The sequence below is a fragment of the Maniola jurtina genome, chromosome 13, assembly GCF_905333055.1.
Source record: "Maniola jurtina chromosome 13, ilManJurt1.1, whole genome shotgun sequence".
NCBI lineage: Eukaryota > Metazoa > Arthropoda > Insecta > Lepidoptera > Nymphalidae > Maniola > Maniola jurtina.
This window is the reverse complement of record NC_060041.1, coordinates 12,723,409-12,738,708: the sequence shown is the minus strand read 5'-3', so window position 1 is coordinate 12,738,708 and position 15,300 is coordinate 12,723,409. Positions and strand designations below refer to the sequence as shown.

At 38.6% G+C, this 15,300-nt stretch overlaps 1 protein-coding gene across 2 annotated transcripts in view; it reads left to right on the top strand.

Moving 5' to 3' along the window:
- The window catches only part of LOC123871357, a 177,837-nt gene that overhangs the window by 97,808 nt on the left and 64,729 nt on the right, over positions 1–15,300 (top strand). The window lies entirely within an intron of this gene.

The following is a 15,300-nucleotide window of genomic DNA, read 5'->3' as shown; positions in this document are numbered from 1 at the left end:
TTTTAAACAAAATAGCGCACATAAAAAATAAATCGTGATACATACCCATCATAAACAATTTTACCTGTTTGCAAAAATAACGGTTACTGTCGTGCTTAGGATTACCATATAATATTATTTTAATTGGGACATAGTTTTTCATGACTACTCGTAATTGTGTATATCAAAATTGTAAAGGAACTCTTTGATTTTCCGGGATACAAGCTACCTCGGTACAAAATTTCATATAAATCGGTTAAACGGATGGGCTTTAAGAATCCCGTGGGAACTCTTTGATTTTCCGGGATAAAAAGTAGCTTGTGCCGTGTTCCCTGGTGTTCACATACATCAAACCGTACCAAATTTTCACCAAAATCGGTTAAACTTTTGGGCCATGAAAAACTAGCAGACAGACAGACAGATACTTTCTTATTTAAAATATTATAGATATGGATAAACAGACTGACTGATCTATCATCGTCTGCCCATCTCAGTCTAAAAATGTAACTTTGAAAAGGTAGACCACGTCCTATAAGAAAAGATTTTCAGATAGTGAAGCCGGAGCGTATACAATACAATCACTACGCGTCATCTAGCAACAAATGATATTCTAAAGTTTATAATATAGAGGAAAATTTGTGTTATCTCATCCGATGAAGTAACTGTTCAGGGCTGACAGTAAAGAACGCCAGGCCCTTCTGGAATTAAGAATTCATGATCCTACATAAACAACAAGGTCATACGTAACTTCGGGTCGAAGAATTTGTCCCTATCAAGACTTTTATTGCTCTAGAGATGTACTTCTCTTTATTTTTAGTGCTTCTACTAACATTTGAAAGTTTTTAAGACAGTGCTTGGCATCCACAATGGTTTGACTCAAACTTAGGTATTTGGAAGGGTTATTATGATTGTTGTAAGGGATGTTGTATGAGTGTATCAAGAAAGAAGCTGCGCTTTGTTTTGCGCCACTTCATTATGCCGTTGCGCCATAAAAAACGGTAATTAATTTTATAGGTAAGCGTTTGACCACAATCATACTTGATGGAAAGTGATGATGTGGCCTAAGATAGAACGCGTTTATCTAGATGAAACCTATTCACTCTTGTTGTTGAGTGTTGTTGTGTTGTTGTTGTTTTTCCGGGCGTCGGACGTGAACCCAGAAGAGGCAGGTTTGAGTTGTGCCGGTTCCGCAATTTTTGATATGTATTTAAAAATTATTTATGTAAAACCTAGTAAATAAAATAGCAGACAAAGATATAACCATTAAATAGGACTTGTCTCAGTGAGAATGATTTCATGGGACCCCTACGAAATGTTACATTGTACTATCAAAATAAAAACACGCACCACATAAAAGTGTTTATTTGTTGCGAAAAAATGGAAAAACGGGAAAATAAGCATTTTCCCAACGGATCGGGGTGAAACGTTCCACGGACGACGTAAAGTATGTCTAGCCGTCTCTAGTATTAACCATTCATGAGCTTACATTAACTACAAGGTCGTATTGACACAGGGTTGAAGTATTCTCCCCTTATCCGATATTTTACCGTTTTACATTACCGTATTACAAGTGTAAATTATAAATTTATTACACCCCCGACAAGTGAAGGTTACAGTAACTAGAAAAGAGCCGATTTTCTTGGATTATAGCTAAAAGAACATTCTCGATCAAGCCACCTTTCAAACAAAAAAAAACTAAATTAAAATCGGTTCATTAGTTTAGGAGCTACGATGCCACAGACAGATACACAGATACGCAGATATACACACATCAAACTTATAACACCCCTCTTTTTGGGTCGTCGGGGGTTAATAAATAAGTAAATAAGACGTTTAAACTATCATGAGTGATTTCCATTAAAACTATAAATAATATAAAACTATAAATATAAAACTATAAAATCGCTATGGTTATAATAACGTATTTCTGCGCTACATAAATTTCAAACCCCTATTATACCCTCTTAGAGGTTGAATTTTCAAAAATCCTTTCTTAGGGAATGTCTATCTGCGTGCCAAATTTCTGTGTTGATAGATTAGTCAGTCAGTCAACCTTTTCCTTATCGTAATCATCAGGCCTTATGTAGTTTGCCAAAAATGAGAGTTCTCTATGGATCAAGCTAAGAATCTTTCACAACAATCCTCGGTTAAATCCTAGTTGAAGAGAGCTTAGACCCGGCTAGACGGATATATAATAGCCTGGCTAGATCTGAAGACGTGTGATGGACAGGTGGAAAAGAGAATGAAATACCATTTACTTAAGCATTCTACTCACGACACTGTGGTAGGGCCGATTTAGGATGAAAAAGTGGCGAGGATCCTAAATCGATCCTAAACGTGTGTAGGGTTATTCTAGGTCGGATCCTAGATCGCCTAGATCGGCCGGCAGGAGCAGATATTATTTAACAACCGCAGAGTTTCTTGCAGGTTCTTCTTGGTAGGAAAGGCATTCCGAACCAGTGGTAGATGCATTTGACGAATCAAAAGTATTTGTAAAACTTTAGTTGAATAAAAAAAAAAAAATATTTAGTTATGCATCCGATGGTCCTAGATTGTGGCAGATCCATGTGTAGGGAACAACACCCTAGATTACTCCAATCTAGGTGCTTCCTAAGTAGAATGTTACAGTTTTTTACTCGGTTACAGTTTTTTATTGTAACAAGTTTTTATTCTAACCGATTAAATTATACCGTACGATTTACACTTTAGAATTAAATTTTAAGTATTTCTATTATATTTAATTAAACAATAACAACGCTCATTTGTCTGTAATAACACCGCAGATTAAATAAAGCACTTGAAACCCCAACGATTTTAGAATAAAAGAATATAAAAACATAATGAAATCACAGCCGAGTGGGTACGAATAATTTCTATATGAACATTAAGCTACGAGAAACGATTAGCACATACGACCACGATACGATCACGACATGGTTGTACCCATAATCGACATCAGTTTAATCGGAGGGGTAGACCTAGAAAAGTTCGGAAATATAACGATTTAGGCATACTCGGATCTCTTTCCGTACCTACAAAAAGATAGCCGATAAAATCCCTTTTCACTAGCTGATAATTTAGATGGGACCGCAACACTACGTTGACTTATTCAAGAAGGGTGCGCTTACTGTTCAAGCTGGGTCATATTTGACTGGCTTTTTATATCATGTCATACTTTAAAATGCAGTCTGCGCAGAACATCATTTTTGAAATCTAACAATTTCTACTTTAGCACATACTACGACTATATTTAATTGTAAAAATGCGACCCGATGTCGTGTCGGATCATCGAAATGGATTAGTGAGAACTTAGTAAACAATGACAGTGCCTTATGTCTTTGGTAATAAAGCTTATAATAACGTCATGCTATGTGATTGTTGCCGGGTATACAACACAATAAAATGCGTAACAAAGGGACTTTTATGGGGTGTTTTTATGGGGAAGATGGATGTAAAAATAATTTTGATATAAAAATTGGTCAAGTGCGAAATGTGCGCAAGGGGATGATGATGCTATAGTAAAAATCACTATCTGTAATATTTTTTTAGTTCCGTACTAGCCGATGCCCGCGACTTCGCCCGCGTGGATTTAGGTTTTTCGAAATCCTGTGGGAACTCTTTTATTTTCCGGGACAAAAAGTAGCCTATTTGCTAATCCAGGATATTATCTATCTCCATTCCATTCAGCCAAATTCAGCCAAATCCGTCCAGTAGTTTTTGCGTGAAGGAGTAACAAACATACACACACACACACACATACAAACTTTCGCCTTTATAATATTAGTGTGATCACTATCTGTAATATTTTTTTTAGTTCCGTATTGTCGAACTGGTTTTTTTTTTGTTGACTCAGAAAATGACTAAAGCGACTCAGTGGTCGTAAAATGGCTTTGACATACAGACAAAAGGTTTGATTAAACTCTTCCAATATTGTTAACTGGTGCACGATTCATTTATTTATTTTACACAACATTTTTATCATACAATATACCTTGTTAGTTATTTTACATTCACCAAATTAAACCGTGCACACAGTATTTGCTGATTGGGCATACATGTATGCTATCACTAACAATTATAGAGTTACAACATTCACAAAATATTATAAGCGCCATGTAGAGCGGCCATACACGAAAAAAGAAAAATAAAGACCTGGCGAAGGACAAAGATGCTTTTTATCCGAGAAAGCAAAGACAGTGGTAGATGCATTTGACGATTCAAAAGTAGGTAAGTACTTGTAAAAGTCTTATTGAAAGAATTTTTTTTATTTTGTTAACCCCCGACCCAAAAAGAGGGGTGTTATAAGTTTGGCGTGTGTATCTGTGTATCTGTTTGTGGCATCGTAGCTCCTAAACTAATGAACCGATTTTAATTTAGTTTTTTTTGTTTGAAAGGTGGCTTGATCGAGAGTGTTCTTAGCTATAATCCAAGAAAATCGGTTAAGCCGTTTGAAAGTTATCAGCTCTTTTCTAGTTACTGTATGTAACCTTCGCTTGTCGGCGCTGTTATAAATTTTTAATTTACACTTGTTATCCGGGAAAGCAAAGACAGTGATAGATGCAACGACGATTCAAAAGTACTTGTAAAAGTTTTATTGAATTTTTTTTTGTAATTTTTTTTTCACACAAAAAATATTTTTATTTTTTTTAATTTTTTATTTTATACAAAGATCAGCAAATGATGTCAATAACCTGCAGACTGCAGTTATACATACACAACATTCCGAATTAGCGTAATGTAAACTTTTCGGCCAGTTTATTCCATGTTATTAGTATGGTGCAGTACATATTTGATATTTCTCTCTGGATGGTGCATGCGAAATTGAAAGTAGGTTGGCTAAAAGTGGGTCACGATAACTCAGTTATCGTGCGATCGGTTCATTTGCGAGCGGGATAGGATTCGATTTGCCGCGCGCTACTATTAGTTCGCCTGTTAGGATGATTGGGAGAATGCAATTTTGCAATCCATTTCGCAAATTCAAACATGGTGACTAAACTTTCAATTTAGCGTAATACTTATTTTAATCTAATACATATAGTATTCATCATCATCAACAATAACGACTCATTGTCGGCTCACTACTGACCAAGGGTTTCCTCTAAGAATTAGAAATTTTGGCTATTGTCTACCACGCTGCCCAAGTTGTGAAAGGCAGACTTCACACACATTTGAGGACATTATGGAGAACTCTTCGGTTTTACCGGAACGCTTAGTCTCTCTCAGTGACGTGCACAGCGTTTATAGCCAGGCCCAGGGTACAAGTTAGGTAGTTTCCTCTTTACTAGCGGTCATGATGAAAAATGAGCATTGAACCATTTGAATCAGGGTAAGCAGCGCTTTTGTGCCCCTATGACCTGCACGCCGCTGCTTTCTCTGTACCGAGCTACGACTTCGTCAGTAGGATGCTAAATGGTAACTGACCAAGCCAACGGCCAAAACCCAGAACCAAATTAAGAAATTATAAATTCACAATTTAACCAAAAAAGGATTTTTCATAGTATAAGCACAGATCACGACAGTTAGAAAACTTGTAACAAATTGTCGAGGCTTCACCTACATTGGCAGGCGTCAAATGTTACCTACATTTGACGCTAGGAAGGCTATGAAACGTCTAGGTATCTTTGATTTCGCGTATCCCCTAGCCTAATATTATTTGACAGATGTCGGATTCAGGATCAAAACCGAGAGTTTCCTCACTCTAGTTCACTCTGGTATAAATAAGGCTACGCCAGAGTGGTCGTCAACAAGTGTAAATCAAAAATTTATAACACCCCCGACGATCCAAAGTATTTGAGTTTTCCAAAACATCATTTTCAAATAAATAATTATGTAGGTATTTAGTATTTAGGCAACGTCCATCTTGACAGCTTGACATTTGTCTATTGACATAATATTATGAACCTAACGGTTATCTAAGGCGTTTAAGGAATTGGACTGGAAAGGTCGAGGCATAAACGTGAATGGCGAAAATATCTCACACTTGCGATTTGCGGACGACATAGTTCTATTGGCTGAATCGCTGCAGGACCTTGAGGAAATGCTGATCGAGCTTAGCTGTTCTTCCAGACGAGTCGGTCTTGAGATGAACATAGACAAAACGAAAGTAATGTTTAACGAGCACGCTATCTCAAGACCCGCCACCGTCGGGAATGTTAGCATCGAAGTTGTTCAAGAATATAACTACCTCGGCCAGATTATACAACTCGGCAGGAACAACTTCGACAAGGAGGCTGACAGAAGAATTCAGCTGGGCTGGGCAGCATTTTCAAAGCTACGTCAGGTCTTCGAATCGTCGATACCGCAGAGCCTTAAGACTAAGGTCTTCAATCAGTGCGTCCTACCTGTGATGACGTATGGAGCAGAAACGTGGACACTGACAGTTGGCCTCGTCCACAAACTAAAGGTCGCTCAGCGCGCTATGGAGCAAGCTATGTTGGGTATTACTCTCAGGGATAAAATCCGGAACGAGGAAATTCGCAGAAGAACCAAAGCGACCGACATAGCTCAAAGGATTAGCAAGCTGAAGTGGCAATGGGCAGGTCATGTCTGTCGCAGAACCGACGGCCGATGGGGCAGACGTGTTCTGGAGTGGAGACCGCGTACCGGTAAGCGCAGTGTGGGACGACCTCCTGCCCGCTGGACCGATGACCTGAAGAAGGTGGCGGGGAGCGGGTGGATGAGGAAGGCGGAGGACCGTGTTTGGTGGCGCGCTCTTGGAAAGGCCTATGTCCAGCAGTGGACGCATACAGGCTGATGGATGGATGGATGGGTTATCTAACCTTCTTTTCTACAAGAAAACTAGAAAAGAGCTGATAACTCTTAAACGGCTGAACCAATTTTTTTAGATTATAGCTAAGAACACTCTCGATCAAGCCACCTTTCAAACAAAAAAAACTAAATTAAAATTGGTTCATTCGTTTAGGCGCTACGATGCCACAGACAGATACACAGATACACAGATACACAGACACACAGATACACAGATACACACGTCAAACTTATAACACCCCTCTTTTTGGGTCGGGGGTTAAAAATGAATAGAATCAAAAATCCAATATGATTTTTACGACAAATTAGAGCATTCCCTACAAAACAATTTCAATGCCTCCCGGTACGTACATCGAATTAGAGACGTATTTCTCGATTGGCCGGATCTCGCGATTCGATTACCGGGCCGGCCAAACAGTTCGGTGGAGTGAAAAATTTTCAACTAATAACCGTGTTAGGGTGGAGATTGGGGCTCTCGTTAACGTCTTACGTGTTCATGCCTAGGCAATCGATTTTTAATCGAGTGCAGCAAAGAACCAGTCTCACCTATACCTTAACCTTAGAGTGAAGCCATACGAAGCGTTGCGTCGGTGCGGCGCCTGAGCGGTGCAGCTGCGTTATCCTACATAGAAATCGCTGTACCATGCCACATGATGCGTTACAAGTTACGAGGTCGTGCGGCACCACACCGTTCAACGGACTTAAAACCAGAGAGTCGAGACGGGGAGGAGTTGTGCGTTGCAACGCATATACTCTACCGGAGCAGCAACGCACTGCCAGTGTGGAACCCAATACTCAAATCCACAGCAGTGCGGCGCCGCAACGCACCGAAAACGCATCGTGTGGCCTTAATCTTCATGCTATACCACTAGGTGGACAGACGAAATCAAACGAGTCGCAGGGCAGCCGCTGGATTCATGCGGCGCAAGACCGGGAACTCCTTACAAGAGATCTCTGTCTTTGTTTCTATGCACCTATTAAATTTGGTCAAGGAGGACACTAAGCATACCGAGGATGTTTATCAATAAATCAATAAAAAGTAGATAATATCTGTCTCCAGAATGCAAGCGATCCCCCTGTCTTTCATCTAGATTGATTGAGCGTCTTAGCTATGAAAAGATAACAGTCAAGCTTACTTTCACATTTACAATATCAGTCGGATGGTAGAGAATCAAGCTACACCGCTCTACTAATTTGAAAAGTATCTGCGGGTTCATCACAAAAGAAAACTGCTCCGGATTTTTTAATTGTTCTCTTCCTCTCAGAGATTACTTTCACTCTCGTTTCAATTATAACGAATGCAATATACCTACACTGAATAAGTTCATAGTTCATGCAAATTCAAATACCGACCTGTATTTTGTATTGTTTCTACAAATTAGAACTCAGGACGTAATTACTAATTTACAAGAGAGTAGAATATGTTAAAATTGGAAAATTGGTTTACGAACGAAATAGATCTTCAATTGTAACAAAGTCACTTTAAAATTATGTAAGTATGGGAAAATAAACAGCGCCCTTAGCGGACGATTTCAAAAGTTATCTTTCGCTCTAATAATATTATAATTGAGAGTAAATTGTCTGCGTTCACAGATAAACACATTATCGAGTATTTTTTTGTTTATTCAGAAGTTCAAATAGTTCTGAAGAAATAGGTCAGTTTCCAGTTTTTAGGTTCTGAATGACAATTTTTCATCCCAATTCTCGGTTTCCAAATCACGTACCTTTGTATTAATGGTATTAATGTCGATATCGTTCATGTTTATGTGTTCGTCCCAGGCATTGGGCAGTAACTTCTATAAGGTCCAAAATACAGGTCGGTATTGGAGCAACCGCCGAGTTTCTTGCTGGTTCTTCTCGGTAGGAACGGCATTCCGAACCAGTGGCAGATTAATTATTTTGACGATTCAAAAGCACTTGTAAAAGTTTTATTGAATAAAAATATTTTGAATTTGAATTTATAAACTGGTAACGGGCCCTCATGTATTGAAACATTGTTGTATGTTCGTAGATGTCGTTTTACCCAAAAGAGTGCAAACACCGCGGCAGTAGGTGCCTATGTATTTTGTGCTTTTACGTGCATGCGTGTCACACACAAGCGTACGAACGTGTCTTCACTTTTTGGCCCCGGGTTGAATCAAACAACCGTACCTGGAAATGGGTTTTTTAGAATAGCTTTGCAAGATGGGGCGTGATATTTTAATTTAGATGTAATAGACATTTCCCTGTGGCCCCCGAGGGGCACAAATCGATGATATTTTCATTTCGATTTCATCAGAGTGTAGATCTAATTAGATTTCCTATAATTTAGTTAAGTTTACCTATAATATAAAAAGCTTGCGTGAATATTTTTGCAGAGAAGTTTCTGATTTGTTGCTTGAAATATGGCGTAAATATACGAGTTTATAACACTGAAATTCAAATATACGCTCACCCATATTTTATAATATTGTAAATGTCAAAGTGTGTCTGTCTGTATGTCTGCTAACCTTACACGGCCCAACAGTTTAACCGATTTTGATGTTTGGTACAGGTATGAAAAACATAGATAAATGGTAGATTATTTTGAGGATTCAAAAGCACTTGTAAAGGTTTAATTGAATAAAAATGTTTTGAATTTGAATTGAATAGGTTACTTTTTATTAACGGGATTCTCAAAGGTCTATCCGTTTAACCGATTTATATCAAATTTGGTACAGTCAAAGAGTTCCCACGGCACAGCGACACTACACAAGATGTCACTAGTTCCGATTTTGGCCACGCACCAAAAGATCCTTGTGGTACTGTACGTACATGTATTTTTTTGATTATGTACTTGAAACCCTAAAATGAGTCATAAATATTTGCAATATAGGTCACCTAGCCTGCAGACCAACATCTACCTTTAAATAATCGATTTAATTCTAATCGCGTGCACAACCTCATACAAAGTTACTAATAGAATAACTATAAATACTACAAAGTAGTACATAGTTACAATATCCGCTGTATCGATGAAAGCGCGCATAACACATAGGAAGTTTTGAAAACAAACAGCGACTCCAAATAGGCTGTATTGCGCGCCGGAAGTCACGTGACGTCATCGGCGGAGCCATTTCCGGTCGCCATTATCCAATCGATGCCGGGGAAATTGTTCAATATGACACAAGTTCGCTTGAAGAGATTTGATAAGGACTCCTTCACATTTTAAAAGAACTTTTACTGTTCGCGTTAGGAAAAGTGAACTCTATGTTAAACCTGCGCAGTGGGTGATTTATCAATTTGTTTGGTGGCGATGTAAGCATGACGGTGTGTCTTTGCTCCAAGTGGTTCGTCAGCTAATCTTTCGCTTCTCGCACAGTAGGAAAGTACAGTATGTTCGCGCAGACTTTTAGTTTTTCAATGGGGATGATGCCTATGTAAAAGTTTTTGGAAATAAGTAGGTACTAAATCGAGGGTCTTCCAAAATTCGTGAAATTCATGTCCGCTGTGAGTTTTAAGTCGGTTAACCATTTTACAGTACGTCAAATTACGTCAAAGGTTGATGACGTCACATCTGTGTATAACATACAAGCTGCCTTACTAAGCGAGCGTTTTGAAGTTTGATAAAAAGTCGCTGATTTGACTAGGTAGGTAATAAGAAATTCTTATAATGTGAAACAACCTCAAATCAATATTGGTACACAAAAATGTTTCAGAACTTTCCACTCCAATAATTTTCTGATATATCTGACCTTTCAAGTATCTTTACCAACAAAAGGTCACATGAAAATAACCTATTGATATCTGAGTAATTTTAGATCCGTGTTCGTAATAAATGGCGCTTTTTACATGCTCGGAATATCATGTGAAATAAATTTTCATAATAATATGTTCTTGTTAAAAGAATACTTATCAACATTTTTTTTTCCATAATAAGCTATGTAATAATTATTACGCTTTGCAGTTCCAGTTCCTTTTGGGTCCCTTACCTCAAAAGGAAAAACGAAACCCTTATAGGATCCCTACGTTGTCAGACAGATCTGTCTGTCGTATCAGAGGAATCAAAATCTAACAAGGTACTTCCCGTTGACCTAGACTCTTAGAGTCATAACCTATGGGTACGTAGCAAAAGTAAAGGAAAAATCCGAAGACCGTGAATTGGTGGTTACACCACAAAAAATATATTAAAATTTGTTCAGGAACAAATTATTTACTTAATCACATCGTAGATGGCGTTGTCTGTCATTAACTTACAGTATTGCATACAAAAGAATTATCTTGAAATATCTAACACCTGAAAATAACTTAGTTAATTTGTCGTTTTTTCTTTTCAGGTAAGTCTTCGTACCGGCTAAGTCTACAAAGCATAGTGGCTCAGACGTCTTGTCAGTAAGTGTTACTGCAGACTTCAGACAAAGTGTGGAGACACAATAGTCTCCGAGAGTCGCGTGTCTACACTACAATCGTATTTGGTTGGTAATTTGTTTCCTCCAGTGAGGATCGATGAATGTGTACCTTTAAGTTTCCACTGTTAGACGATACGATTTTTGCAACAACTTAGATGTTAAACGGGTACATCTCTACAAATAAAGTTTGTGCTTCTTTTAATTGTTCTGTAAACAAATTACAAATAAAATCATAATTAGTTGTTTTTCCGGGATAAAAAGTAGCATATGTCACCCTCCAGTTCCTTAACTATATCCACGCAAAAAATTTCGCCGATCGGTTGCGGCGCGATTGAACGACAAACCAACAAATAGACACACTTTCGCATTAGGGGGCGACCAGAAGGGGAAAATCGTGGTAGTATAATGGAAACAGCGAGGTGTAACCCTACAGCTTTTGTAATTCAGGTTTCGTCCATTTCTATCATTGTTATGAAAGCGGAGACGTCTGAATTACCGGAAAGGCAAATCGTGGTAGTGTAATGGAAACGTAGCGAGGTTTAACCCTACAGCTCTTGTAATTCAGGTTTTGTCTATTTCTATCATTGTTATGGAAGCGGAGACGTCTGAATTACCGGAAAGGCAAATCGTGGTAGTGTAATGGAAACGTAGCGAGGTGTAACCCTACAGCACTTGTAATTCAGGTTTCGTCTAGGTATGTCTATCATTGTTATGGAAGTAGAGACGTCTGAATTACCGGAAAGGCAAATCGTGGTAGTGTAATGGAAACGTAGCGAGGTTTAACCCTACAGCATTTGTAATTCAGGTTTCGTCTAGGTATGTCTATCATTGTTATGGAAGTAGAGACGTCTGAATTACCGGAAAGGCAAATCGTGGTAGTGTAATGGAAACGTAGCGAGGTGTAACCCTACAGCACTTGTAATTCCGGTTGCAAACGCTCGGCGCAGGCATCGCGGCCCTTTATTGGCTTGTATTGAAGCACCCCATTGTACTGGAGTTGGTTTGTGTTGCTGTTTCACGGTTATTTGCGGGCTGTTTACTTATTCCGACGCTATCAGACCCCCAACAGGTAGGCAATTAGATACCTAGGTATAGTTTCAGTGTAGGGAAATGTATATCATGTCAACCGTTCGTCGGCCCACTACTGAGCACGGGTCTACTCTCGGAATGAGAAGGGCTTAAGAGGGGTCTCTCCGTCACTCGCTCCATACAAACGTAGTTCGTCCTTCTAATACTAACCAGTCATACTCAATGGAATTTTGTAGAAACGTTCCAGGAACCAGGCACAGATATTAGTTTCTAGAATATGTGTGCAAAATTTCATGGACTTTGGTTGCTTAGTATTCAAATTAAATTGGGACTACGATTGTATGGAGTAAGTGACGGAGAGAGCCCTGTTAAGCCGCCATGCTGCCCTTTGAGAATATAATGGAGAAATCTCAAGCCTTCAAGCTTCGTCACAATATGGTCTATTGGTACATTGTTGATTTGCTCTGCACCCGTAGTTATCGAACTTTAATATACATAGGTAGATATATTATATAAAATATGATTTTTTAGGGTTCCGTACCTCAAAAGGAAAAACGGAACCCTTATAGGATCACTTTGTTGTCTGTCTGTCTGTCAAGAAACCTATAGGGTACTTCCCGTTGACCTAGAATCATGAAAATTAGCAGGTAGGTAGGTCTTACAGCACAAGTAAAGAAATAAATCTGAAAACCCCGAATTTGTAGTCACATCATTAAAAAAAAATTAAATGTGTTTTAATTTTCAAAGTAAGATAACTATACCAAGTGGGGTATCATATGAAAGGGCTTTACCTGTACAAGTACATTCTAAAATAGATTTTTATTTATTTTTATGTATAATATATAGTTTTTGATTTATCGTGCAAAATATTAGAAAAAATACCCGAGTACGGAACCCTCAGTGCGCGAGTCTGACTCGCACTTGGCCGGTTTTTTTTATTATATTATTAATATTCATTTTCCGTCCTTTTTTAACAATTTTGAAAAGAAAAAAAGATACAGATACTCCAGATATCGGAATCGCCGCCATTGTCAAAACATACCCTGAATTAATCATTCCGCCCGCCCGAACCAAAAACAATGCCATAAAGGCGGGAACACACACCTCATTAGCGTGGACGCGCCCTTAGTTAATATTCGGCGCGCGTTGGCAACACTGATTCGGGCTCACATCCCGCTAATGTTGTTACTGGCAACTCTGCAAACGTAATTTATTAGTCATTTTCGTTTTACAAGCCCGCATTATTAAACTTCACGAGTTTAGCTGTTTATCCAACAGTTTCATTTTTCTGTCATTATGAAGTTGATTTGGTTTGTCGATTCATTTGTATGCCATCAGAAAACCGTCATAGCTCAGGATATTATCCATCTCCATTCTGAATTTCAGCCAAATCCGTCCAGTAGTTTATGCGTGAAGGGGTAACAAACATACAAACATACACACAAACTTTCGCCTTTATAATATTAGTGTGATACTTGACCTGACTGACTGATCCATCAACGCACAGGATAAACCGTTGGAGATAAAAACTTGAAATGATAGGTTTCTTTTAAATTTTGAATAAATGATTTTGTGTTTAAGTATGAAATAAGCATAGGGGGGTTAAATAGGGGATGAAAATGTGTATGAAAATCCATTAAGTTGCATATATCCATGAAAAGTGGTATTTCAGCTTTTGGCTAAGTGTTTCAGGATTTTTGAAAATTCCACCCTTTCATGGATTTTCAAAAAGTCCACTCAAGTGAAAGTGGGGTGGATCAGCTAGTCATTTTGTAGAGGTAGGGATAATAACAAGAACAGACAGTTTTAACGTAATGTGCTCTCCAAGACACGACGTAGTACTAACGGTAATAAAAAAGCTAATAAAATATGAGTCCACCTATGTCCCGCCGTCCAAACACATCAATTCAATAAGACCTAACTCACGTCACTTTCGTGGGTAGCTAATAAATAAACTGTACTCCTCATTTGACATAAAGACGTATTAGCTTCTGGGAAAACTATAATAAATTCCGTTCTGGTGGTCTCTTTCCATTCGCGATCGTAAAATACGTATCGAATTTTAGGGTTCGTGTTAACACTATTTGGTTATCTTACAGTTGGGAAATAACGATACATTGCAGCTGACTGCCGCCACATCGGTTCTACGAGTAAATATGAATTGAGATTGCAAGAATGTCTAGCAAATACGTGGAAAAATTGCAATTGAAAACTGAAATCTAACAAAACAGTCAAGTTAACACATTTTTAACCCCCGACCCAAAAAGAGGGGTGTTATAAGTTTGACGTGTGTATCTGTGTATCTGTCTGTGGCATCGTAGCGCCTAAACGAATGAACCGATTTTAATTTAGTTTTTTTTTTGTTTGAAAGGTGGCTTAATCGAGAGTGTTTTTAGCTATCATCCAAGAAAATCGGTTCAGCCGTTTGAAAGTTATCAGCTTTTTTCTAGTTATTGTAACCTTCACTTGTCGGGGGTGTTATAAATTTTTAATTTACACTTGTATATGATGCATCTACATATCTTAGAAAATAGTATAATGAGTACAACAATAATGCACATTTCGATGACTTCTTCAAGACGATTACACCGGAATCCATAGTCAAGATATGGGGTTCTTTAGAGGACGATTCTGACGACATGTGTTACATAACCTTAATGCATTGCTTAAATGTTATCTTTACTATGAATTCCTGCGTTAGTAATGCATCTAGTCTCTCCCCCTCGGCGACAGTGACTAGATGGTCCTTTAAATAATTTTTTACGCGATCATCGCAGGTGCGTGTGAATTTTGATCGTATAAATCTGAAATAGGTGGCCTAACTGAAGTTCGCGCAGTGATTGCGGTAACTTAGATGTGCCGCGTAACGTATCGCGTATTCGTGTGATGGTCGCGTAACCCATTCTATAAGGACGGCACCTCAATCCCAGAAAATATCGTTCATCGTTCGTTGGTGCTCTGCGCAAGTTCATTCCTTCCCCAACCGTATGACTGCTAAGCGGTGGCAACACTGTCAAATTGAATTCAGGTACTTAGCCTTGACGGTGTCCCCCTTTACTCGAGACGTAGATATTAAAGGCTTGCGAGCGTCTGTCTGTACTCTGTGGGGAGTTTAATACCTAAAGACGCTAAGGTTTCGGAGCGTCACGTTTTCGAA